Source organism: Chelonia mydas, chromosome 4 (assembly GCF_015237465.2).
Source record: "Chelonia mydas isolate rCheMyd1 chromosome 4, rCheMyd1.pri.v2, whole genome shotgun sequence".
Taxonomy (NCBI): domain Eukaryota; kingdom Metazoa; phylum Chordata; order Testudines; family Cheloniidae; genus Chelonia; species Chelonia mydas.
Window position 1 is genome coordinate 52,230,792 of NC_057852.1, and position 24,544 is coordinate 52,255,335.

At 42.0% G+C, this 24,544-nt stretch overlaps 1 protein-coding gene across 8 annotated transcripts in view; it reads right to left on the bottom strand.

Moving 5' to 3' along the window:
• The window catches only part of MAML3 (mastermind like transcriptional coactivator 3), a 351,724-nt gene that overhangs the window by 196,430 nt on the left and 130,750 nt on the right, over positions 1 to 24,544 (bottom strand). The window contains exon 1 of one of the 8 annotated variants that reach the window (XM_043545678.1): positions 20,128 to 20,517. The exons of the other annotated variants lie outside the window; for them this stretch is intronic. The gene's annotated coding sequence lies outside the window, so the exon portion shown is untranslated. Of the gene's footprint in view, positions 1 to 20,127; positions 20,518 to 24,544 lie in introns of those variants that run through there. 8 annotated transcript variants of the gene reach the window in all.

Sequence of the window (24,544 nt, forward strand, 5' to 3'; positions counted from 1 at the left end):
TCTTTTTTAAACCGCACTATAGCTTTGGGCTTCATAACATCCCCTGGCAATGAGTTCCACAGGTTGCCTGTGAGTTGTGTGAGAAGTACTTCTTTATGTTTTAAGCCTGCTGACAATTAATTTCATTGGGTAACCCCTGATTCTTGTGTTACATGAAGGAGTAAACAACACTTCCTTATTCAATTTCTCCACTTCATTCATGATTTTATAGACATCTATCCTATTATAATCAATATAATTAAGTGAATATGCCAGAGATCTGGGTTTGTGTTTTGGGGGAAAGGGAAGGGGTAGAAGTTCAAAATGGGTAAGGCTGAACTTTTGTAATCTAATGAGACAATATGTAGGAATGGGATCTTTTATTTCACAGGACAAGTTACAGTATAGAAACCCACACAACAGAGTACTTGAATCTAGACTGATGTATATTGGGTGGAGACCTGAATTTGGTCCAGATTTTCAAACACGAGTAGTGCTTTTGGGTGCCCAATTGGAGATAGCTCTTTAAAGAGTTCTAATTTTCAGAGGGCACGTACTCTGAGCCTTCTGAAAATCAACCCCCTTTAAAGTGTCTCAAGTTGAGCATCCAAAAGCTGAGGCACCCAAAATCACTAGTCACTTTTGAAAATCTGGGCTCTTTAAATTTTTTCATTGTGTTTCTTTATAACTGGAGTTCTCCACAACATGGAAAGACCTCAGCTCATAGGGCCAAACTTGTTCTTGGTCACATTGAGATAAACACAGAGTAACTTGACTAATTTCAATGGAGTTACTCCAGATTTATACTAATATACCTGAGAGTTTAATATTGACTCACATTTTCTCCCCTCTTTATTGTTATTTAATATTTACATGATAGTAGCACTCTAAGCTTCTGATCAGGATCAGTGCCCATTGTACTAGGCACTGTATAGTCAGAGGCAGAAATGGTCTCTGACCCAAAATAATGCTTGTGTACCTTTCTCAGAAAGGTAACCATGTGTCTTTCTAGATTTAAGTTTAGGGGATATGTTACTTTTATCTGTTTTTCCTCCAAAAATATACGGTTTCCCCAAAAAACCTTACAATGGCTATTCCTTTTAGCTGACAAAAGAAAGATATCAATTCACGAAGAGCCTCAGAAACATCAGCAAATATTTTAATTCTGTATTTTAGGAAGTCCGCAGAATTTCCTGCACATTGAAAAGGATGCTAATGAACTGACCACATAAGGGCCAAGCAACAATTAGCACAAACATATTCAGCTGATTTCACTCCATCAGTGTTTCTAAATCCACCCCAGACTAGACACATTGTAACACAAGGTTGCTCTTACTTTGCCTGAACAAATGAAAGTTCTGAGACAGGCAAGGTTTAGGATTCCTCCCAGCCCTCCACCTGCCGTTCTGAACGGTCTTTCCAAAATAAAAGAAACCAAAGGAAACCTCTTTCATTCTTTCCCTAATCCTACTGCTTTACCTGAAGAAAAAAACAAAACAAAACAGAATGGAGAAGTGGGACCTGGAATATGGAGGCTCATTTCAAACACAGCCTGCATAACACTCCCTGTGTTTTAGTAAAGTTTCAGCCAATGGTGTAATCATTTGATATCCATCTTCTCTCTCTCCCTCAGCCAATGAATATCATTTCCAAGTATGCTGAGGAGATATTCCCTGGTCAGATGATATTTAGTGTAGACAAGTGCAAGGTAATGCACATAGAAAAGGAAAAATTTACTCATACACATTGATAGATTCTAAATTAACTGTAGCCACTCAGGAAAATACCGAGGCATCAATGTAGACAGCTCAATGAAAACATCTGCTCAACAGGGAGTGGCAGCCAAAAACGCAAACAAGATGTTAGACTTTATTAAGAAAGGGAAAGAGAGCAAGAATTAAACTATTATAATGCTTTATATAAATCTAGGGTATACCCTCAACCTTGGATAATCACTATCTCAACTCAAAAAACATACAGCAAAATAAAAATTATTATAGCCATGGAAGAATTTTCGTATGAGGAGAGATTTAAAAGATTATAGCTATTTGGTTTCCAGAGGAGTGAAACAAGAGGTGACAAGATACAGGCATATAAAATAATACATAGTTTAGAAGAGCTCCATCAAGTGCTCCTACTTACCTTATTTTTAACTGCATGAAATGGGGAGAGCCAGTTAATTAAAAGGAAACACATTTCAAACTTATTCATAATTAACCTGTGAATTTCACTGCCACAACATATTATTGAGGCAATGTTCCTAGAAAGATTATTTAAAAAAAAGACTGACATCTATGTTACAAATATCCAGTTTCACTACTTGTGTTATCCATTTACATGGGATCCCAACCCTCATGCTTCGGGACATATAAGACAGCCACTAACTGCCTGGGTAGGAAAAATCTTCCTCCACAGGCATCTCCTTGCATAATTTTTCATTATGTTTTATTAAACATTTTCCAAAGCATCTAGGGTCAGAATTTTAAAGATATTTAGAAGCCTACAATTAGAGATAAGTATGTAATGGGATTTCCAAAAGCATCTAAAAAAGTCAGCCATCTCACTCTCATTAAAATCAATGGGAATTAGGCACCTAACATGTTCAGGAGCTCTTGAAAATCCCAGTGGGCACCCATCTATAATTACAGACATACAGCAAAGCACCATAAAGTCACATCACAATGAACGGTAAACACAACACATGAGAGTCATTGGCCAGCAATCCTTCCCCACAGTCTTCACACAGCCTTGAGAAGTGCACCATACTGCATCTCATCCAGTCAGCCACATTGTCGAACCACATTCACCCTGGGCTCTCCTTGCCCCTGGCACCCGTCCCTGCAATCTTCTCGCTCATCCAAGTCACATGTCCCACAAACTCAAGTTATCTTTGATCATCCTGATGATGTCAGGTGTCACTCCAGTTATGCAGTAAATCTGGCTGATTTCCTCCTTGCTAACATGCAGCCATCACCTGTAGCATTTTAATTCAAAGGCGGAAAGACTCAACTTCCTGTTTCCTTAGTGTCCATGTCTCGCATGCATATAGCAATATGCTGAAGACAAGAGACTGCAGCAATTTCATTTTACACTTCATGGTAATACCTTCGCTTCCCCAAATGTTGCAGAGTGTCGCTAGAGCAGTAGTCCTGAGTACAATTCTAAGTCCAGATATCTAAGTGATGTTTAGTGTCCCTTGAAGTCACACTACCAGGTATGTGAGGAACTCAATGTACTTCAATGATGCTGCAGATTTGGATAGGGATATCTTTGCCTTTTCAACAGACTTAGATATCCCCATTGTCTTTTTGTATACTGCAATGATAAGCTTCTAAATGCCTTTGTAAATCTGGCTCCTTGTTCTGGCCACCACCGAGGCAGAAGGACATGGACTTAGATGGGGCACTGGTCTGGTCCAGCTAAGACAATTCCTGTGTTTATATCACACTGCTGATAAGCAAAGTGAAGAAACAGAGACATCAAAGTTTTGAAACTCAAACTACCTCACAAGTAAGAGGTATCCATTTCAAAGCCAAAAATTAGTTTTATCAAGGTTGGTTTTCATTTGATTTCCTAGACACTGGGCCAGATTCTCCTCTCACTTAGATCACTCCACTAATATCAATGGATCAACTCCAGATACCCACTAATGTAACTAAGACTATTGCCCAGAAATTGTACTAGACCTTGACTGCGTTCTTTCTTTCATTCCATTAATGCCAGTCAGTTTCCTTAATTTTTGCAAGGAGGCCAAGGCAAACAAATGTTACTGATACAAATTATATTACAGAGGACACCATAATAAAGAGCGAAACAAGTAGCAGAATTTTAATATGGCAGTTTCAAGTTGTCTTGATTTTAAAGATCCTTCATATTGTTTGTTATAGAGGGAAAAAAATCAGGATTGCTTTCTCTTTCCAGAAAACTGAAAAGAAACCCCTGCTAGGGTTTGTTTTTTTGTTTTTGTTTTTTTGACAACCCCATAATCTATATAATTACAAGACCATATAAACTAAGCAATTTGGCCTAACAGGTTGAAAGGTCAGAATTTATTTCACATAATTCAAAGCACTTCAAAACATTGCTGTGCTTTCTTTTTACAGTACTGTTCACTTCCTATCCCAATCTATTTATTTCCTGTTGCTAATTACTCCTTACAAACCCTCCCCCACCCTGACTGCACTACAGAGACACTCGAATTTTTACCAGGTCTATAGCTTCCCAAGCTTATTATCATTACAATACTGCCTTAGGGCCTGATCCTGTAATGAGTTCTCCAGGGGCGGACCTTTGTGCCCACAAAGAGTTCCATTGGAGTCAATGGGGCTCCCCCATGGACAGCTCATAGCAGGGTCAGGCCCTAGTCCCTGAGCTTGTATTCTAAGGTAAACAAAAAAACCCACCTGCTTAAAAAATAAAAATAATGAGCCTTACCCTCCCCCACCCAAAAACCCCACAAAGGGGGAAAACTATTGAATATCTTAGTGCACAGAAGCCAACTCATCCTCCCTGCAGGGTAGAGGAACTAGCAGCTTCAGAGAAGGGATAAAGGACTCAGGCGCTCAACTATTCACAGCAAGAGTATTAATGAAGCATCCTGGCCCCAAACCTGTGGCTCTCAAGTCACCAGCACATCAACTAATTCCTTTGTATGACATCAGCCACCCTTTCCTCAGGCAGCATGACTGGCCCTGCAAGCATGTACCCATTGGACTCCAGTCCATAATCACAGACCACTTCTGGAGTTACAGAAGCACAGATCAGAAATTAATGTTGCAAGGAGTCGCATTACATTACGAGGGGAAACCCACAGGAAACTGAGCAGGTTTCCAAGGGGGGGCTGCTTACAGCAGCTGTCCTACTGAATTCCCTTTGAAACCCAAGAGCATCGGCATAGAGGGCTTCCGTCAACCCAGGAGCAGGGGGAGGCATGCAGTAGGGTCTGCTCCCCTTATCCTGCAATATTCTGCCCTATGTGACTGCAGTTACCACACTTTTCTACCCTCTGTGCCTTGTGGAGGGGACCATAATACCCACTGTTCTGGAGCAAAGGGGTTTAAGACTGAAAACATTCCACAAAGTCGTGCTCTCACACACAGTGTTCTCTTTTTTCCTCTTTAAATTATTCAGGATAGTTCTATTAAGATTTATTAGCAGATCTTTATGAACAAGCACACCTGCTTACACACAAAAAGAAAAGGAGTACTTGTGGCACCTTAGAGACTAACCAATTTATTTGAGCATAAGCTTTCGTGAGGTACAGCTCACTTCATCGGATGCATACTGTGGAAAGTATAGAAGATCTTTTTATACACACAAAGCATGAAAAAATGGGTGTTTACCACTACAAAAGGTTTTCTCTCCCCCCAACCTACTCTCCTGCTGGTAATAGCTTATCTAAAGTGATCACTCTCCTTACAATGTGTATGATAATCAAGTTGGGCCATTTCCAGCACAAATCCAGGTTTCCCTCCCCCCCCCCACACAAACCCACTCTCCTGTTGGTAAAAACCTGGATTTGTGCTGGAAATGGCCTAACTTGATTATCATACACATTGTAAGGAGAGTGATCACTTTAGATAAGCTATTACCAGCAGGAGAGTGGGGTGGGGGGAGAGAAAACCTTTTGTAGTGGTAAACACCCATTTTTTCATGCTTTGTGTGTATAAAAAGATCTTCTATACTTTCCACAGTATGCATCCAATGAAGTGAGCTGTAGCTCACGAAAGCTTATGCTCAAATAAATTGATTAGTCTCTAAGGTGCCACAAGTACTCCTTTTCTTTTTGCGAATACAGACTAACACGCCTGTTACTCTGAAACCTGCTTACACACAGTATACTACAGTATGACTCATAGCAAAAGAAGTTACAGTTCAAAGGGTGGGAAGTGAAGACACGTGTGAAAAATGTCTGGCAAAGTAATGCGATTAATGTGAGCGATAATGTTTAAAACATGATATTGCTGGTGTCTTTTTGCCACTACACAAGCTAAAAGCAATAAATCAAAAGCAAAAACAAGGCATCTCCCCCAGTACAAATAACATTAAAACACTAACTGACTAAGTCAGGCTGGGGGTTGAGTGGGGAATTAAATTAAGGTTAATACAGACTTGCAAAATTTTACTCACCCACTCAAAGTAAGTAATGTTTTTGATGGACAAGTAAACTATTAGATATTTTTTCATATCATATTTTTCCATATGAGGGCAACTGAGTTGTTTTGTTACTGGGCTAGTATATTTTTGTGCCTGGGCTGGTATAGTTTTGCTGCTTTAAAGGGAAGGTGTCACTAATATTCAGGTGTTGGGTTTTTTATGCATTCATATTAATTTTTGTATTGTGACGTAACTCCAACTTGTGCTCTCATCTACACAGGTATAGGTCTAGAGTAACAGGTTTATCTGAGACTTTTACACTTAGGACATATGCTGCTTTAACACAGCAGAATTTGGCCCAGTAACATTCCACAGAGCACCCTCTATTCTTCGGAGGATTGTATGTGTTATAAAAAGGGGGAATCTGTGTTATTGAAGGTAAACAGAGGGAACACATTCCTGCCTCTGCCTTTTGTGGGATGCATTTAACTTCACTGGCATCGTCTCTTGTTCACAGGAATGTTAACAAGAGGAGCTCGCTATTTAGATGTCTGAATTTGTCAGCTCCAGTACAGACTATCCCAATGATGGAATTTCTTCATCGGTCATGTGTAGAATAAAACTATTTCTGAAAGGTTCCTGAACTCTGTGTGTTTTCTCACTTCTACACAGTTAAAGTTCTTCCAGAACTGGATCATGGTACAGCAACTCCTCACTTAACATCGTCCCGGTTAACGTTGTTACGCTGCTGATCAATTAGGGAACATGCTCATTTAAAGTTGTGCAATGCTCCCTTATAAGGCCGTTTGGCAGCAGCCCGCTTTGTTCCCTGCTTGCAGGAAGAGCAGCCCGTTGGAGCTAGCTGGTGGGGGCTTGGGACCAGGGTGGACTGGCAGCCTCCTCATCAGCTCCCCTAAGTTCCCTGTGCGGCAGCTGCCCAGCAGGCTATCAGTTGCCAGCAGTTCAGCTGTCTCTCCCTCACTGCCATGTGTTGCTCCTGCCCTCTGCCTTGGAGCTGCTCCCGGAAACCTCCTGCTTGCTGTGCAGGGGAGGGGGGAAGAAGAGTGCTACTGTCAGAGTCCCCCTCCTCCCCTTCCCCCTCTCCACTCCTTTACCCCATCTCCACGGGTGGCGGGGGGGGGGGGGGGGGGGGAAGGGGCCAAGACAGGGGACAGGGCTCAGGGCAGAGGGAGCTTGTTGGCAGCAGCTGCTGTCTCAACTTGCTGATCTACTTGAAAAGGCAGTGTACTTAGAGTGGGGTCAGAGTATTTAAAGGGGTAATGTGTGTGTGTGTCTCTCTCTCTCTCACCCGGTATGTGTAGTAGCGAGGTAGCAAAGTTTGCAGATGATACTAAACTGCTCAAGATAGTTAAGACCAAAGCAGACTGTGAAGAACTTCAAAAAGGTCTCACAAAACTAAGTGATTGGGCAACAAAATGGCAAATGAAATTTAATCCTGTTGGTAGACAGGATACTGGGCTGGATGGACCTTTGGTCTGACCCAGTATGGCCATTCTTATGTTCTCCCTCTCTCCCCCCTCCCTTTTCCGCCCCCTCCCCCCCAACGCACAAGAGTGTGTCTCTGTCCCTCTCTGTCATGCTGTCTCCCCTCCCTCCATTCATGCTGCCTTGTAGAGTGTGAAGCTACATTAACAACATGTTAACCCTTGAGGGCTCAGCGGAGTGCTAGTTCATCATTTAGCAGTAAGTCATTTCCCTGGGAAATATCCCACCCACTTCCACCCTCTGACTCCACCACCGCAACCAAGCTTCACAATCATTGCTGTGTACAGTATTAAACTGTTTGTTTAAAATGTATAGCGTGTGTGTACATTATATTATATACAGTCTTTTCCCTGGAACCTAACCCCCCTCCCCCATTTACATTAATTCTTATGGGGAAATTGGATTAGCTTAACATCATTTCACTTAAAGTAGCATTTTTCAGGAACATAACTACAAAGTTAAGCGAGGAGTTACTGTAAATGACTGCATCAGAGACCCCCTGAATTCCCCCATTCATGCACAGTAATATCAACCAGAAGCCAGGTGTCACTGAATTCCAAAGGACTAAATGCATTTAGAATTTAAAATGCAATTTTTCATTAAAAAAAATCCATCTATCCATTTTAGGTAATTCCAAGGCACCCATCTCTTTGGCAACTATCCTGATACTTAAATGAAATTACATACAAAATAAAAATCTGCTTCTGTGGTTAATGGATGATCAAAATATTGTTTCATCCAGCCTCTTTAAAGAAGAATATAAAGTGGATGTAAACACAAAACAAGCTTAGTCTTTCAGTCCCTACTGGAAAGGAAAAAAAGCACAAGCAAAGAGTAAGAAAAGAGTCTAGCTACCACCTGAGTTTGCAAACTCTCTGTGGCCAGGTCTACCCGAGAAAGGGTTTCCTGGTATAGCTACCAGAGATGCAGCTTATACCAACAAAAGAGTTCTTAAGCTATACTGGCAAAAGGACTTTTTGCTGGTATAAAAGTGTTGTAAATAGTCACACCCCAACTGATATTATTAGAGAAGCAAAATTTTTACTGTAGACCTGGCCTTGTGTTTGTCTGGATTTCCACCTTTATGTAGGTGCCAATGTCCAGTGAGGGCAGCCCTCACTTACCTCCTACCCCACTCTGAATTTTACACCAGCCTTGCAAAACTATCACAAACATGTATGAGCTTGGAGGGGTGAGGGGTGTAAACAATGTGTGGTACTTGTATTGGCAAATGCCATGTTGGCAATGCTGCTTTAAATCACTCTGATTTCCAATCAATGAGAACATAAGAACAGCCATGCCGGGTCAGACCAAAGGTCTATCTAGCCTAGTATCCTGTCTTCCGACAGTGGCCAATGTCAGGTGCCCCAGAGAGAATCAACAGAACAGATAATTATCAAGTGATCCATCCCCTGTCGCCCATTCCCAGCTTCTGGCAAACAGAGACTAGGGACACCATCCCTATCCATCCTGGCTAATACCGCTGATGGACCTATCCTCCATGAACTTATCTAGTTCTTTTTTGAACCCTGTTATAGTCTTGGCCTTCACAACATCCTCTGGCAAGGAGTTCTACAGGTTGACTATGCGATGCGTGAAAAAATACTTCCTTTTGTTTGTTTTAAATCTGCTACCTATTAATTTCATTTGGTGACCCCTAGTTCTTGTGTTTTGAGAAAGAGTAAATAACACTTCCTTATTTACTTTCTCCACACCAGTCATGATTTTATAGACCTCTATCATACTCCCCCCTTAGTCTTCTCTTTTCCAAGTTGAAAAGTCCCAGTCTTATTAATTAAATTAATGAGGGGGCAGAAACAACAGGGCATGGTGCTACCTCAATGGGGAGGCCCCAGGTATAGATGTAGGGCTTCAGGGGGCTGCCTCACACCTTGTCTAGATTAGGGGAAAAGGTTGTTCTTTTCCATAGAGCTAGCTTAACTCGATGGAAAACGCTGCTTAGCACCAGTGTAGACACAGTTTAATCCCTTCAACTCAATCACAGAGGGTCAAGTTAGCTAGATGGATTTAATAAAAACACCTTTTTCCTTGTCTAGACAAAGCCTCAAAGAGCAGGCAACTCCATTTTGTTATAAGCCCTGTGGCATGGAGGATGGTTTGCTGGAGGACAGAGTGGCTTTAATAGAAGCTGAAGCTCAAGCACCTGTGAAAATCAGGTCACTTATTCAGGTGCCTAAATATGGGTTTAGGTGCCTAATTTCAGATATATAAGTTAGAAAATTTTCACCATAACTCTCTGCCCCAATTTCCATTGCTTTAAAATGGAGACAATATTTACCTTACCTCAAAGGTGATGTAAGTAGGAGAATAGCTACAAAGCATCTCTAAGACAAACAGCACTAAAATTCAGGCCTTTTAGCAAAGCACATGCAGCAAGCTGTAAAGCGGTAGTTTTCAACATTCTTTCATTTGCGGACCCCTAAAAAAATTTCCAGTGGAGGTGCGGACCCCTCTGGAAATCTTAGACATAATCTGCAGACCCCCAGGGGTCCGGAGACCACAGGTTGAGAACCACTGTTGTAAAGAAACAACGTTGACAGTGTATAGTCATTTATCAGGTATTTGCTAGAGCCCTTTACTTTTAAAAATCATCTGCACAAAACCTTGCCTTGCTTTTATTTCCTATGGTTTACCTCAAAATGCTTTCAATACCCCCCATTTATATCTTCTCTGCTGCTTTGTCAGTAACTTCTTGGACAGACACCAAGTTTACATGGTGGAATCAGACCACTGGAGATAAACTACTAGTTACAAGTCTAAACCAAACGGACATTACATGTGGCAAATAAAAAATAAACTTTCAAATTTCAGAAGGCTCCGTGACAGTATTTAAAAGGCTGCAGCATACACGCTGCCAAAAAGCCTATTTGGTGCACCTAACACAATGAATCCACAAACTGCACCGCACAATAGACAACACGAAGAGGAGACATAGGGGGATGGGGCAAGGAAAACCCAGAGAACTGCTGGAGAGGGCTGCAGACACAGGAGCTGAGTCAGCCACAGACAGCAGCTCTGAGCTCTTTAGCTGAGTAAATGAGAGGCTGCGGGAGAGTTCTCTGTGGGCCCTGCAGTGATTGATTCCACTAATGACAGGGCTTTGTGACTTTTCACTAGTCGGTAATAGCTGGCTGAATGGGCAGAGGAAGAAGCTTGCTGCGCGAATAAATGACTAATGATCTGGTAACCCACCTCCCCTCCCCGTTTCCCTGATCCAGGACAATGCTGGCTCCGGTCTCCCTCTTTTCAGCCTGTTTTACACATCCATGCCATCATGAGGAGTGAAAATGCTGCGTGTTTAAAGGCATTCTTCTCCCACCACCCAAACAAACCTGCTCCCTCTGATCTCTGTTCTCATGCAGAGCACAACTGAAAAATAAATTACACGATTTGTTTCACTGGCCCTTTCTGTGATCATCAATACACAGAATATCTGTCAGGAGAGGCAACAAATAAATTAAGGAAGCTGTTTAAAAAAGAAAAGAAAAATGCCTTCTGTTCTTGACAGTGCTGCAGGCGTGGCGAAGGAAGATCTGTTTAAGGCTCCCTTTGTCCTCTGCTCTCCCCATTTCTGTTTCTTTCTCTAAATGTCACAACATTTGATGCCTTCACTCTGAAAACGAAGACAGGTATATTTCCTTGTAACACAGCACTGTGCGAAGAATTCATAGGTTAACGACATTTCCCCAATATTGTTCCATTAGCAGGGATCCGAGTCTCACTAAAGACTTAGGCCCGGTCTACCGGAAGGAAATTTGCACCAGTGTAACTGTTGATGTAGCTAAACCATCGCAACCCCCTAAAGGAGATGGGCTGTGTCACCACAGACAAGGGGTTACCCGGGGTACCTTAATCCAGTCACCTGGTGAAGTAAACTATATTGGCATAAATTCCACTTTGCACCAGTTAAGCATATCTACATTAGGGGTTTGCATTTATGCAACTACATGAATATAATTACACAATCTTAATACAGGTTGGCTGGGCCTTCCTACTAAGGCCTGGTATACACTTAAAACTGACATCGGCATAGCTCTGTTGGTCAGGGGTCAGAAAAAAGTCCACACCTTTGATTGACATAGCTATGATGACAAAGCCCCAAGTGTAGATGCAGTTTTGTCAACAGAAGAATGCGTCTGCCAGTACAGTTAACATTGTTTGGGGAGGTGGTGTCCCTACATTGGCAGGAAAACTCCTTCTATTGGCATACACTGAATCTACACTAGGGGGCTATGCTGGAATAGCTATGGTGGTATAGACTCTGTTGTACAGACATGGTCTACTCTTAACATTTAGGTTGACAAAGATATGCGCCCAGGGTGTGAAAAATCCACCTCCCTGTCTGATGTAGTTATGCTGCCCTAAACCTAATACAGAAGCAGCTATATCGACAAAAGGTTGCATCTATACTACACGGTTATGCCACCATAACTACGGCAATATAGCTATGCCAGTACAGTCCCCATAAAGTGGACCTACCCTTCGTGTAGTGCTTGCTACCAAGAATATTTCCACTTACTTTAATATCCGCAAGAACAGACTCAAATTTCTGATTTGGGTTGTAAAATGTTAAAATGTAAACATATTAAAAGCTCTTTGACAACACAGCACTCAATAGTTGTGATGTAAATTTTAAAAATATACATTTCATTTTGCATTATCTTTTAATCTTTATTCCCACTTCTAACTAGGCCTGACCAGCAGCTCTTAAAGCATGTGTGACTTGAACAGCAGTCAAGGGGAATTTTGTGAGCATAAGTACAGCAGTATTAGCTTTGAAATTCTTCATCAGAATATTAAAATGTTTATCCTTTAATCAGTGCACACACTAAAATCCCATTAACGTTAAAAGGAGTTACAGAAAAAAACTTTATACATCAGTGGGAATACAGAACCCTTGACAGATAAATTAAGCTCTCCAATTTCTTTGGGATACTGGAGGGGCAATTCTGATCTGTTATACTTGTATAAATCCAGGGCAATTTCACTGAAGCCAATGAAGAAACTCTGAATTTATACGAATGTTATTCAGAGCAGAATCTGGTCCAGGGCTTACAACTAACAAAGTGGCACTTACAAGGCCCTAGAGATATATGCCATACTCCCTCATATTGCACAGAATTTAATGACCACCCATTACAATAACCTGACTTATACCCTCACAAATAGACAATGGACAGATCAGAATAGATTTTTTTTGGTCTCGGTTATAAGAAAATAGTAATAGATTTACTGTTAATATTTACAAGGATATGTGGAACAGTGCTGACACTGGTTAAAGCAAGGGACTTCACAGTGAAGGGACTTCAAATCTTTTTCTTGTTCTTCTACTAAGTCAGTGTATGAACTTAGGTAAGTCACTTCACCTCTCTGTGTTTGTCTACCCATCTCTAAAATGGGGTTAGTCATATATATGTGTCAAAGGTCTGTAGTAAGATTTAGCTAAATTCATGTTTGTACAACTACATTGAAATCCTCAAACAGCCCTTATGGAAAATATACAGAATTTAATAAATATGAACATAATAATGCTTTAGAGAAATTACTCTTAAGTGCTATTAAGTTCATAGAATAATATGCTTTCTATAGGCTTTGTGAATCATCCTACAAAATTCTATAGCAGAGATATTCATTGATACTTGGGAGGCACTCTCCTACTATGCTGATGGGGGTCAGTTAGGAACGTAGCACTTTAGCACATGGTTAGTCTGTAGTTCCAGCGAAGAGGCAAAGGACTGAACAGAAAGAGCACCACTGTACCTGTCACTTTTAGAAAAGGCCCTGCTCAGGTCAAGATTGGAAAACACTGGAGATACACTGTAGGGAAACGTGCACAGCTGCTGCCTCTGTTGTACAAGTTCTGTGGATAAAGGACATTAAGTCTTCACTGCCGTCAGGGTGGTACCTTTCATAAATGTAAAATTCAGTTAAAAAAACTAAATAAAACCTGTGACGGGGTGTACCAGCCCAGCACTGGGCCGCCAGAGGTGGACCAATCATTGTGGGCCCAGGAGGCCACACCTCCTCTTCCGTGCTGCAAATGCTCCAAGTGGAGAACTCAGATAAAAGGAGGCAGCCCAGGCCGGGGGGGGGGAGGAAAAGAAGGAGGAAGGAAGCACACTGCTGGCTCCTGCAGCAGTACCTGTAGCGCCCCTGATGGTAAAGCCTGCTTGCTGCTTCCCCCTGACCAGGGGGCTAATCCCACAGACTCTTTGATTGTTAGCTGCCCCAGCCAGGTGGCTACCGGGCTATAGACACTACTCGCTTACTTTGTCCCACCCAGGGGCTGCAGCCTGCTTGCTGCTTCCCCCTGACCAGGGAGCTAATCCCACAGACTCTTTGATTGTTTTGCAGCTCAGAATCCATGGACCACCCGTTTAAGTGACCCCGTCCAGGGGCCGGGCCACACTTGGCACAGACCACCCGCTTAACGGGGAAGCCCACGACTGAGCGGCGTAGTGGGCCAACCCTATGCTGGACTGACAGGGGTACCCCAGCTCAACCAGCAAGGACCTGCCCATCACAAAACCCATAATAAAAAGTCACAAGATTCCATGATGACTTGTGTGTCTCCAAACAATTCCAGCAATGAAAGACTGCCCTAAATGTAAAGGTCACCACTGGCAGCTGGTCACTTGTAATCAACCTTTAAGCACTGGTCCAGTAATATCTCTTTTCTGCGAAAATAAAGAGCCCCTTGTCAGTCAAATACTTGTTTTATTTGAGAGGCGGCATTGCTACAGTCCACTGAGATGCTGGATTAGCAGAGCCACAGGTTATTTTTTTTCCTTTCTGTTCATTACTATCAGTTTTTGAAACCTGATTAGCTGTGGTTGTTATTCATTAGTCACATCTCAAATATCTGAATTAGAAACACCTTTATGAAGTCTTATTCTAATCAACGTATCTCAAGTCTTGCAGTTAATACTAATACCACCAGAATATTAGAGCATCGTGTTATGTTTTAAAAAACCCAACTAAATCCATTTGAAAAAGAGGAGGAAAACGGAACCACAAACGGCCTAATGGAACACAAGGTTCTGTTTTCCCCCCATTTACACAGCAGACAGTTCATCTGTTTAAACACAGGAAAGACAATGGGTACACTGTAACTGCACACGTGAAGCAGCCATCAATGATATGCCTGGTGTGGCCAGATATTATGTGGCTGATAGATCTCAGGAGAACAAGAACATGCAGGCATGATGAATTAAGAGATTGCCATTGGCTATGTGCTTGCCCTGAAAACTTTGCTATGGACAATAATCAATTACTGGGGACTGGTAATGATGCCGATCAAAAGTGCTTAGCACTTCTGCACTATCAACCTGGGGGCTGCAATCCTGTCAGTTTTAAAACACATGAGCACATATTCAAGATGAAATGTGATGTCTTCAAAAACTTCAAAACCTGAAAGGAACACTGGTTTTTCTTCCTTTTATTAATATAGGTTTGTTTAAAATTAAGCAAACTTTTTCCCATAGGATGACACGGTTTACATATGTTCTAGCATAAAGTGAAATGTCTGTGTCAGCCGTTTCACATGAGCAGATATTCACTGCTGGAGCAGTGAGTAGTTAGGAAGCAAAAAGCCCATTCCCGCCCTACATGTCTGCTTCCAGCAGTCCGTGTATTATACAGTCCGGTTCCTACCTAGTCTGATGTCACTTCCCAAGCTTTTGATCTCTGACCAGTAACATTTTGCTTCATCGTCATGATCATTATTATAGAATGTTGATTTTTTTCCTTCCAGTTTTTATGACGGAGGGAAATAAAATTTTGACACTGGCTTCAGTGAGAGCAGAATCAGGCCACAAGTTTCTGATTCTGTTGTAGGCATCCTGAGCTGCAAATTAACTCAGTCTCCCGTCACTGTAAGCTCCCTTTTTCCTAGGTACCTTTTCCCAATTAACGGCTTATCTATCTACACACAAAAGTTGTACCGCTTTAAATATACCAAAATAGCTATTCCCATATAGGAAGCAGAATAAGCTATAGAAGAATAAGCTGCCATAAGACAATTTCATACCAGTATAACTGTGTCCATATTGGGGGTTCATAGAATCATAGAATATCAGGGTTGGAAGGGACCTCAGAAGGTCATCTAGTCCAACCCCCTGCTCAAAGCAGGACCAATCTCCAACTAAATCATCCCAGCCAGGGCTTTGTCAAGCCTGACCTTAAAAACTTCAAAGGAAGGAGATTCCACCAGCTCCCTAGGTAACGCATTCCAGTGCTTCATCACCCTCCTAGTGAAAAAGTTTTTCCTAATATCCAACCTAAACCTCTCCCACTGCAACTTGAGACCATTACTCCTTGTTCTGTCATCTGCTACCACTGAGAACAGTCTAGATCCATCCTCATTGGAACCCTCTTTCAGGTAGTTGAAAGCAGCTATCAAATCCCCACTCATTCTTCTCTTCTGCAGACTAAACAATCCCAGTTCCCTCAGCCTCTCCTCATAAGTCATGTGTTCCAGTCCCCTAATCATTTTTGTTGCCCTCCGCTGGACGCTTTCCAAATTTTCCACATCCTTCTTGTAGTGTGGGGCCCAAAACTGGACACAGTACTCCAGATGAGGCCTCACCAATGTCGAGTAGAGATCACGTCCCTCAATCTGCTGGCCATGCCCCTACTTATTCAGCCCAAAATTCCGTTAGCCTTCTTGGCAACAAGGGCACACTGTTGACTCACATCCAGCTTCTCGTCCACTGTAACCCCTAGAACTGCAGAACTGCTCCCTAGCCGTTCGGTCCCTAGTCTGTAGCAGTGCATGGGATTCTTCCGTCCTAAGTGCAGGACTCAGCACTTGTCCTTGTTGAACCTCATCAGATTTCTTTTGGCCCAATCCTCTAATTTGTCTAGGTCCCTCTGTATCCTATCCCTACCCTCCAGCGTATCTACCTCTCCTCCCAGTTTAGTGTCATCTGCAAACTTGCCGAGGGTGCAGTCCATGACATCCTCCAGATCATTAATGAAGATATTGAACAAAACCGGCCCGAGGACCGACCCTTGCGGCACTCCACTTGACACCGGGTGCCAACTAGACATGGAGCCATTGATCACTACCCATTGAGCCCGACGATCTAGCCAGCTTTCTATCCACCTTGTAGTCCATTCATCCAGCCCATACTTCTTTAACTCGCTGGCAAGAATACTGTGGGAGACCGTATCAAAAGGAATAACACGTCCACTGCTTTTCCCTCATCCACAGAGCCAGTTATCTCATCATAATGGGTTGTACTGGTATACCTATTTTGGCAGTAAAATAAAATAAAAAATATCATACCCATAACAGACAGTGTTATGCCAGTACAATAACTGTGTAGACCAGCCCTAATTTCCTGATTGGTTGCTTTCTATTAATCAGCTGGGCTCCTGACTTCATATGATCTTATCCTCTCGTCATCCCCTTTGCCTCTCTACCTTCTGCCATATGGCAGACTGTCCCATAATAACACTCTGAGTGACCCCACAGGTTTGCCAACCACAGGGACCAGTCAGCAATCTGGAGCACAACTCAGAACCATTCTTACAATCACGTTGCATTTAGTCAACTTGACAAAAATAAACTTTCAAATTATTACAAACTGTAACTGTCCAGGAGGGAATCTGTAGCAATTATTTCTGCAGAAAAGCATATGTTCTATAGCAGTGCTTCCTTTGAACACAAGGTGTATGCTGAAAAACACATCTTATTTTTTTATAATAAAAAAAAAGAAGAAATAAGAAATTACATTTCTATAGCAGCAAAAAGTGTTTTTACAAACTATATACAGGGATCACCTCATCCACTGCTAGTTTACACAGAATAACTCCTTACCAGCTTATAGTGATTCAGGACAGGAAGTAAAGAAAACTATTTTCAATGGAAACTGCAGAGGAATTTTAAATAGAATGCAATTACTCAATTTGCATTTTAGCCAAGATTTACCCATCTGTAAAATGAAGATAATGATGCTTCCCCAAATGCCTCACAGGTGAGGGAGGATTCATTAATTAGTTAAAAAGGAAACTTGGGTTGTTAACAATTCGGCTCTGTTACTAACTGTTTATTAAGCAGTAAGTGCTAAGTATGATGATAATGATGCCGGGTTAATTCCCATTCTTGAAAAATTGCCACAGTACCTTTCACAACAACAAGATTTTATAGCTTCAATTTCATATCTCACCTCCTCCCACCATGCTGGGTCACTAGTTCACACAGATTCCAAAAGAAGAGTGCCAACTACTGAGCTGCCACCAAACATAATCAGCAGAGGTTTGGTGATCCTTGGAAGTCTCCTATGCAAGTGCTGACCCAGCCTGGCCATGGATAGATAATTAGAAGAATTGGCAAAATCGCTGCACAAAGCTGTATGGCTTCAGGCAAATTAAATTTGGCCTTCATGAAATGAACTGGTGTAGTGTCAGGTAGTTCCTAAGGTACAGGTGCACACTACACAGAAACTGCTACCCACAACTGATGTAAGTCTCAGCAGAGAGGCCCAAGTTTAAACAGCCATGGAGTCTGAATTACACTCTCACCTCTAGAGCTGGTCTCCAGCAGAGTTGAGGCACATTGGTGAGGCAGTATGGGGAAATTTGCACTACTATTGCCAGTGTTCAGATGGTACACTCTTTGGAGCTGGGACTATCTTTTTGTTCTGTGTTTGCACAGTGCCTAGCACAATGGGGTCCTGGTTCATGACTGGGGTTTCTAGATACTAGGACAAACATATACAGAGAATTTCAGTATCCAGGGCTGTTAGACTGACACCTTTCATCAGTACTGAATTAACTTCAAAATATAACTTAAATAAACCAGACAAACCCAAACAATAAATGCATTTAAAATGCATTAATAGACAGAATATGGAGCACAGAAGGCTTCCTTTTTTGGAAAGAAATATCAAACAAATGAGACGGTTTGCACAATACAAGATGCAATGACTTCTCAGCTACTTCTTTAGCCAAGCACTTCTGAGAACAGGCTCTGGAGACTGCTGTTTTACTGTAATTTGCCAATGCTGTGTATAAAACTGTTCTGTTCCTGCTCCATCTATGGGCTGTTCTGAGGCAACTACTGGCAACTTGTTATTCTACAGTATTCTATCATTTGGGTCTCGATAAAAAACCAAAACAAACTGATTTCTTCCTCCAACCCTCACAATCCACCCCTTGTCCCATTCACTCCACATGCCCAATCCAAAGATGCAAAGAGAGAACCATCACCACTTGTTCCATATCACTAGGAAACAGAAACCTTAACTGTGGAGGCAACTGCTTTGGTGGCCTTGGACAATTAATATTTTGAGTAAATTAAGCAATTATCAGGAATAAAAAATAAAAACTTCTCTCCCTCTACAATCCTTTCTAATCTTTCATTCACCATGGTGTGCATATTATTCCCCAACTGACTAGTTTAAGGTTTCAGAGTAACAGCCGTGTTAGCCTGTATTCGTAAAAAGAAAAGGAGTACTTGTGGCACCTTAGAGACTAACCAGTTTATTTGAGCATGAGCTTTCGTGAGCTACAGCTCACTTCATCGGATGCATCCGATGAAGTGAGCTGTAGCTCACGAAAGCTCATGCTCAAATAAACTGGTTAGTCTCTAAGGTGCCACAAGTACTCCTTTTCTTTTGACTAGTTTAAGAATCCAACACAGCTTTCAGCAACCTACCTACTGTGGCCATACACCTCTTCCTGGTACTAGAATATATTACTAGTTTTGCATATTGAATAGTTATTTATTTACATGTCTGCTTCTGGATTCGTTTGAAAGCTCTCTCTCACTGATTAGGATAAATGTTCTTTCTAGAGGTGTTGCCAAGCTGCCCTGATTCTCAGACGTCAAAGGATGTGGTCTGCAGAATCTATCAGATGTAACTCATGGTCTAAGGGCTTTGAAAATTACAATTGATACAGTTACCGTACAGTGGCTTCAGTTAGGTATCACTCCCACCCAGCATCACCTAATCCCTTCTTGTCTTCTGAGATCTCCTGATAACCATGGGGAATTATCTATCTGAGAAGCAAATTAAGAGAGAGCATTGATACATCCTTTTCTTTTTGGAGGTCAACGATCAAGGTCTTGTCTGTTTTACCGGGGAACCCCACAAGAATGTTTTTCACTTACAGATTCTGCAGAGACCGATGTGAGGATCCCTAGAATTTGTGTACACTAAGGCTAAAAGCAAACAAATAATAATAAAAAAAAAAAGCAGGTTTATTTTAGATTTAAAACAAAACCAAAAACGTAGTTTTCCCTGTTGCAGTAGTTCTGGACTTTAGCAGTGATTACTTTAGCTGGAGCCTCGCTCTGAATCTCAAAGTGGATATTCTTTTTTAAAAAGATAAAAATAGTACTTAGATGTTGAATGAGGTTACCACATCAGGCCTGATTCACCCTGCAAGTGCAACAAGGTGTAATCTGCATCCCCTTGTGGCTGTGGGGGGACCTGCACCATCGGGCAAATTCACTCCCTTGTAGAGGGTAGCTCTCTTGAGGATGCACTAAATCAGAGCACCTCCGGTCTCACCTACCTGAGGGCTGAGCCAGCCAACACAAGAATCTTCCACTGCAGAGCAGGAGTTGTAGGAAGCTTTCACTGCAGTAGCTCTGCTTCAGGCAGATTCGTCATCTCTGGGGATGCCAGTGAAACACATGAGGTTCTACTGAGTGAATTTCTTCCAGACAAAAAACTCATGACATCATGCTTTAACTGTAAAACGTCTGTTAATGAGAAGGAATGGAGGGCAGTGTTTTTCATCATGTGCCACCATGCCGGCTGAGAGCAGTAGGGATAACAGTCCTTAGATAAACATCTAGGGGCTGGCAGCAGGGTACTTTCAGTATGATTCTGAAAATCATTTTCTCCACTGATCCACCAGAGCTGTGTCCTGTCAGCCTCCATGGCCCAGCATCAGACTTTCATCTGTGAAGGGCAGCAAAAAGTTCAATGGTGGATGAGAGTCTACCCGTACTGATAATAATCAGCATACTATATTTGGTTAAATGTCCAGAGAACTAGACGGGCATTTTTATAAATAATAATAATATAAGCAAATGATCAGCCCTATTTAAATATTTTGGACCCATAAAAAGGAAGTTGATGCTTCAGTCAGGGCAGGTCTATACTTAAAACACCACACTGGTGCCGCTGTAGCACTTCAATGAAGATGCTATTACACTTCTCCGGTCGGTGAAGTTAATCCACCTCTGCGAGAGGCAGTAGCTATGGCGACAGGAGAAACCCTCCCATTGACATTACCATGGTCTATACTGGGGGTTAGGTTTGTGTAACTGCATTGCTCAGGGGTGTGGATTTTTCACACCCCTGAGCGAGGTAGTTGTACCCATGTAAGTTCATAGTGTAGACCTAGCCTCAGAATTTTTTTAAACCAGCAAACATTTGTGTAGTGGTTAGGTCAGAAACCAGACTCCATATACATTCACACATACAGAGAAAATGCATGGCAGCTAAGAGTTGATATGACATTTTATCTTCACAAGTGAGAAGATCAAGTGGCACTGGTACTTCAGAATTATCCAGTGTCTCCTTACAAGTGGCGATAAATATCGCGCTTATATCAAATCGGAGCCATTTGTGCATTGCATATTTTACAGTGACACATTTGGTCTGCACATTTTTCCAGGATGCCCTCTCACCTATTTCCCCCCTCATGCCCCCCCAGTAATTAAACAAAATGGCTCAATAGGGTCTTTAGACATTTTTATTTTTTCAGTTTTCCCCCTTTAAGCAGCTACAGCAGGATCCTGTCACAGCAGGATCAACATTTCATCTTCTTGTTGTTGTTGCTTATTAGTGAGACTGAGTAAATGGACACTTGCAAGCTACTTGCTGCGATGTTTCTATGATAGGTATTAATGCCCTTGAATGGATGGATTTCAGAAGTGAATGTGGACACCTTTACCCACTTTAAATGAATGGCCACCACTGGCTGGAGCAACTAACTTTACCAGATGGAAGTCTTTTGATGATGATGTGCCCACAAATTAAATAAAACAATATAAACGAGAAATAAAGTCTGGTAGATGGTCCAGATGCAGAGGCTGAACTATCTTCTCTTTCCTAAAGGTTTTCATACCAGGTCATGACCAGGGAATTGTTAGTTTGCACCACTGCTCCCCACTCTGTTTCGTACAGAGCCAAATACTGGAAGAACAAGATAGCCGACATGCACTAGAACCATCCTGCCTGCCTGCAAAGGGACCGCAGCCGCAGCAGACAGGCAGGCAGGATGGTTCTAGTGCATGTCGGCTATCTTGTTCTTCCAGTATTTGGCTCTGTACGAAACAGAGTGGGGAGCAGTGGTGCAAACTAACAATTCCCTGGTCATGACCTGGTATGAAAACCTTTAGGAAAGAAGAAAAGGAGGACTTGTGGCACCTTAGAGACTAACCAATTTATTTGAGCATAAGCTTTCGTGAGCTACAGCTCACTTCATCGGATGAAGCTTATGCTCAAATAAATTGGTTAGTCTCTAAGGTGCCACAAGTCCTCCTTTTCTTTTTGCAAATACAGACTAACACGGCTGTTACTCTGAAACCAGGCTTTCGGAAAGAGAAGATAGTTCAGCCTCTGCATCTGTAACTTTCACTCCATGCATCTGAAGAAGTGAGGTTTTTACCCACGAAAGCTTATGCTCAAATAAATCTGTTAGTCTTTAAGGTGCCACCGGACTCCTTGTTGTTCTTGTGGATACAGACTAACATGGCTACCCCCTGATACTTGACACTAGTTACTAGTTACCCATGGCAGTTGGGGCACAAATTTGGGCAGCCCTCAGTGCTACCCTAACTTGCGCTGGGGGTTTAAATGGTGTCAAAAGTCCCAACAAAAGGAGTTCTATACTCCGCCCAGAGCTCTGTACAGACAGCAATGAATTGGGGCCATATCCATCTTAATGGCAGATTACTGAAATATATCCTAGACAGTCCAATGTTACAGAGAGTGAACCAAACTGCAGCCTCTCTCATCAGTGCAATCCTTCTGAGGCCAATGGAGTGGGTGTAACAAAAGGCAAAATTGGCCCGATAGATATTTAACAAATACAAGGCCAAACTGAGCCCAACTTCTTTGGGGTTGCAATGGTATAAACGAGATCATGAGAGCAAAGTCTGACTCCCTGCTAGCCGTTATTAGATATTGCTTTACAAGCAGGACGCTTCTGTGAAGTGATCCCACATAGCACTGTGAAAAGATCACTTACTCAAATAGTGCATAAATACATTGTCCTCACAGCTATAAAACCCCACATGATTTGTTATCACTGCTAAGAATAGGATCAACCTATGTCGTACCTGCAGTAGATTACCCTAATTTTCTCCACCAAAATATTCCCATAGCACAGCAACCATCAATTCCTAACTGGTGAAAGCGCAAGTTTACAGTGCTACTGTTCACATAACCTATATGCTCTCACCCATATGCCTTAGTCATAATTTTAACTGGCTATGTCATCTGCTGCACTGTAGTATGTCTGTAACAGTTTCTAAACAGGTGTTCCAAGGGTATCAATAATGTTCCTTAATATGTGGTATGGAAGGCTGGTGGGTACTACATATTAATTTTCTCATATTCCTTCCATTGAGTCAGACCATCTGAATATCCCATAGAGTTCTAGAGTACATGCTCAAAAGATGATGGGACACCTAGATATTACTGCAGTCCTTTGTTGTCAGCAGCAAACTGGAAAAAGAGGATACATTATATTGTCCTGCTGTGTCTTTATTTACTTGGAAATCTGTTAAATATTATGCAAGACACGGTGCTTGTAAATTAACTACTATTTATTTCCAACAATATCTTGAGGAAAAGGCCTTTGGCTGCAGCAGGTTAGAAGACATGGTAGCAACTCAGCAGATATTTCTCAAGAGGCCATTTTGGGATTTCACCCAGGTCTTTCTGGGTATGTCTACGCTGCAATTAAAAACCTGCAGCTGGCCCATGTTAGTTGACTCAGCCTAAGGGGCTATTTTTAATTGTGGGGTAGATGTTCAGACTCCGGCTGGAGCCTGGGTGCTAGGACCCTGTGAGGTGGGAGGGTCCAAGAGCTCAGGCTGCAGCCCAACCCAAATATCTATGTTGCATTTAAACAGCCTCTTAGCCGGAGCCCCTTGAACCAGCACATGCCAGTCGCAGGTGTCCTATTGCAGTGTAGACATACCCTGTGAGGTCCTAAAATTTCAATATGAAATTAAAGACAGAATTTAGCACTTCTGGGACTGAATAAAACTAGGCACATGGCTCAGTAGTGCCAACTAATATTTTTTCTTTATAGCCTTTCTCAAACTGCAAAATAAACATCACAATTCCTCATGATCATGAATGCAAATAAGAAGGTAAACTTCTCTATCATACAGCAAGCCCAAATGCTAGGAGAATTAAAGGGACAAGGGCTAAAAAGGAAATGTTAGCTTTCTAAAAAAAAAAGCACTCAGAGAGCCACATTCATCTCTTGTGTCATGCCACTGACGTCATTGATTAATCTGGGCTGCTGTATTTAAAGCAAGAGAAAAGGAGAATGGATGTCTGTTAAATACAAGCAGAAGGAGGAAGTCATTTAAATCAGAGACAGAAAGAACATTTTGGTCTCAGATGGGGATGGACTCATTTCTAGAGGGTTTGGATACTGTCTACTGGAGAGGCAGATCTTCGAGGCACAAACTGCAGTTAGGTACCTAAATCCCATTAAAAATCAAAGCAAGTTAGGCTTAGAAAATCTCCCCTGCAGCCATGTATTGATACAGAGACACACTTGACTTGTATTATGTGCAGAGACTACATGTGCTCAAGTCAGGTATGAACACAACTGCACCTTTGAAAATATAGCTGTGGAAAACTAGTACCACAGCAACCATATTAGTGGGTCAAAGGCAAAGTGTCTCGCCCTGTCTCAGATCTGCCATTAATACTAGTCTAAACACCAACAGGCT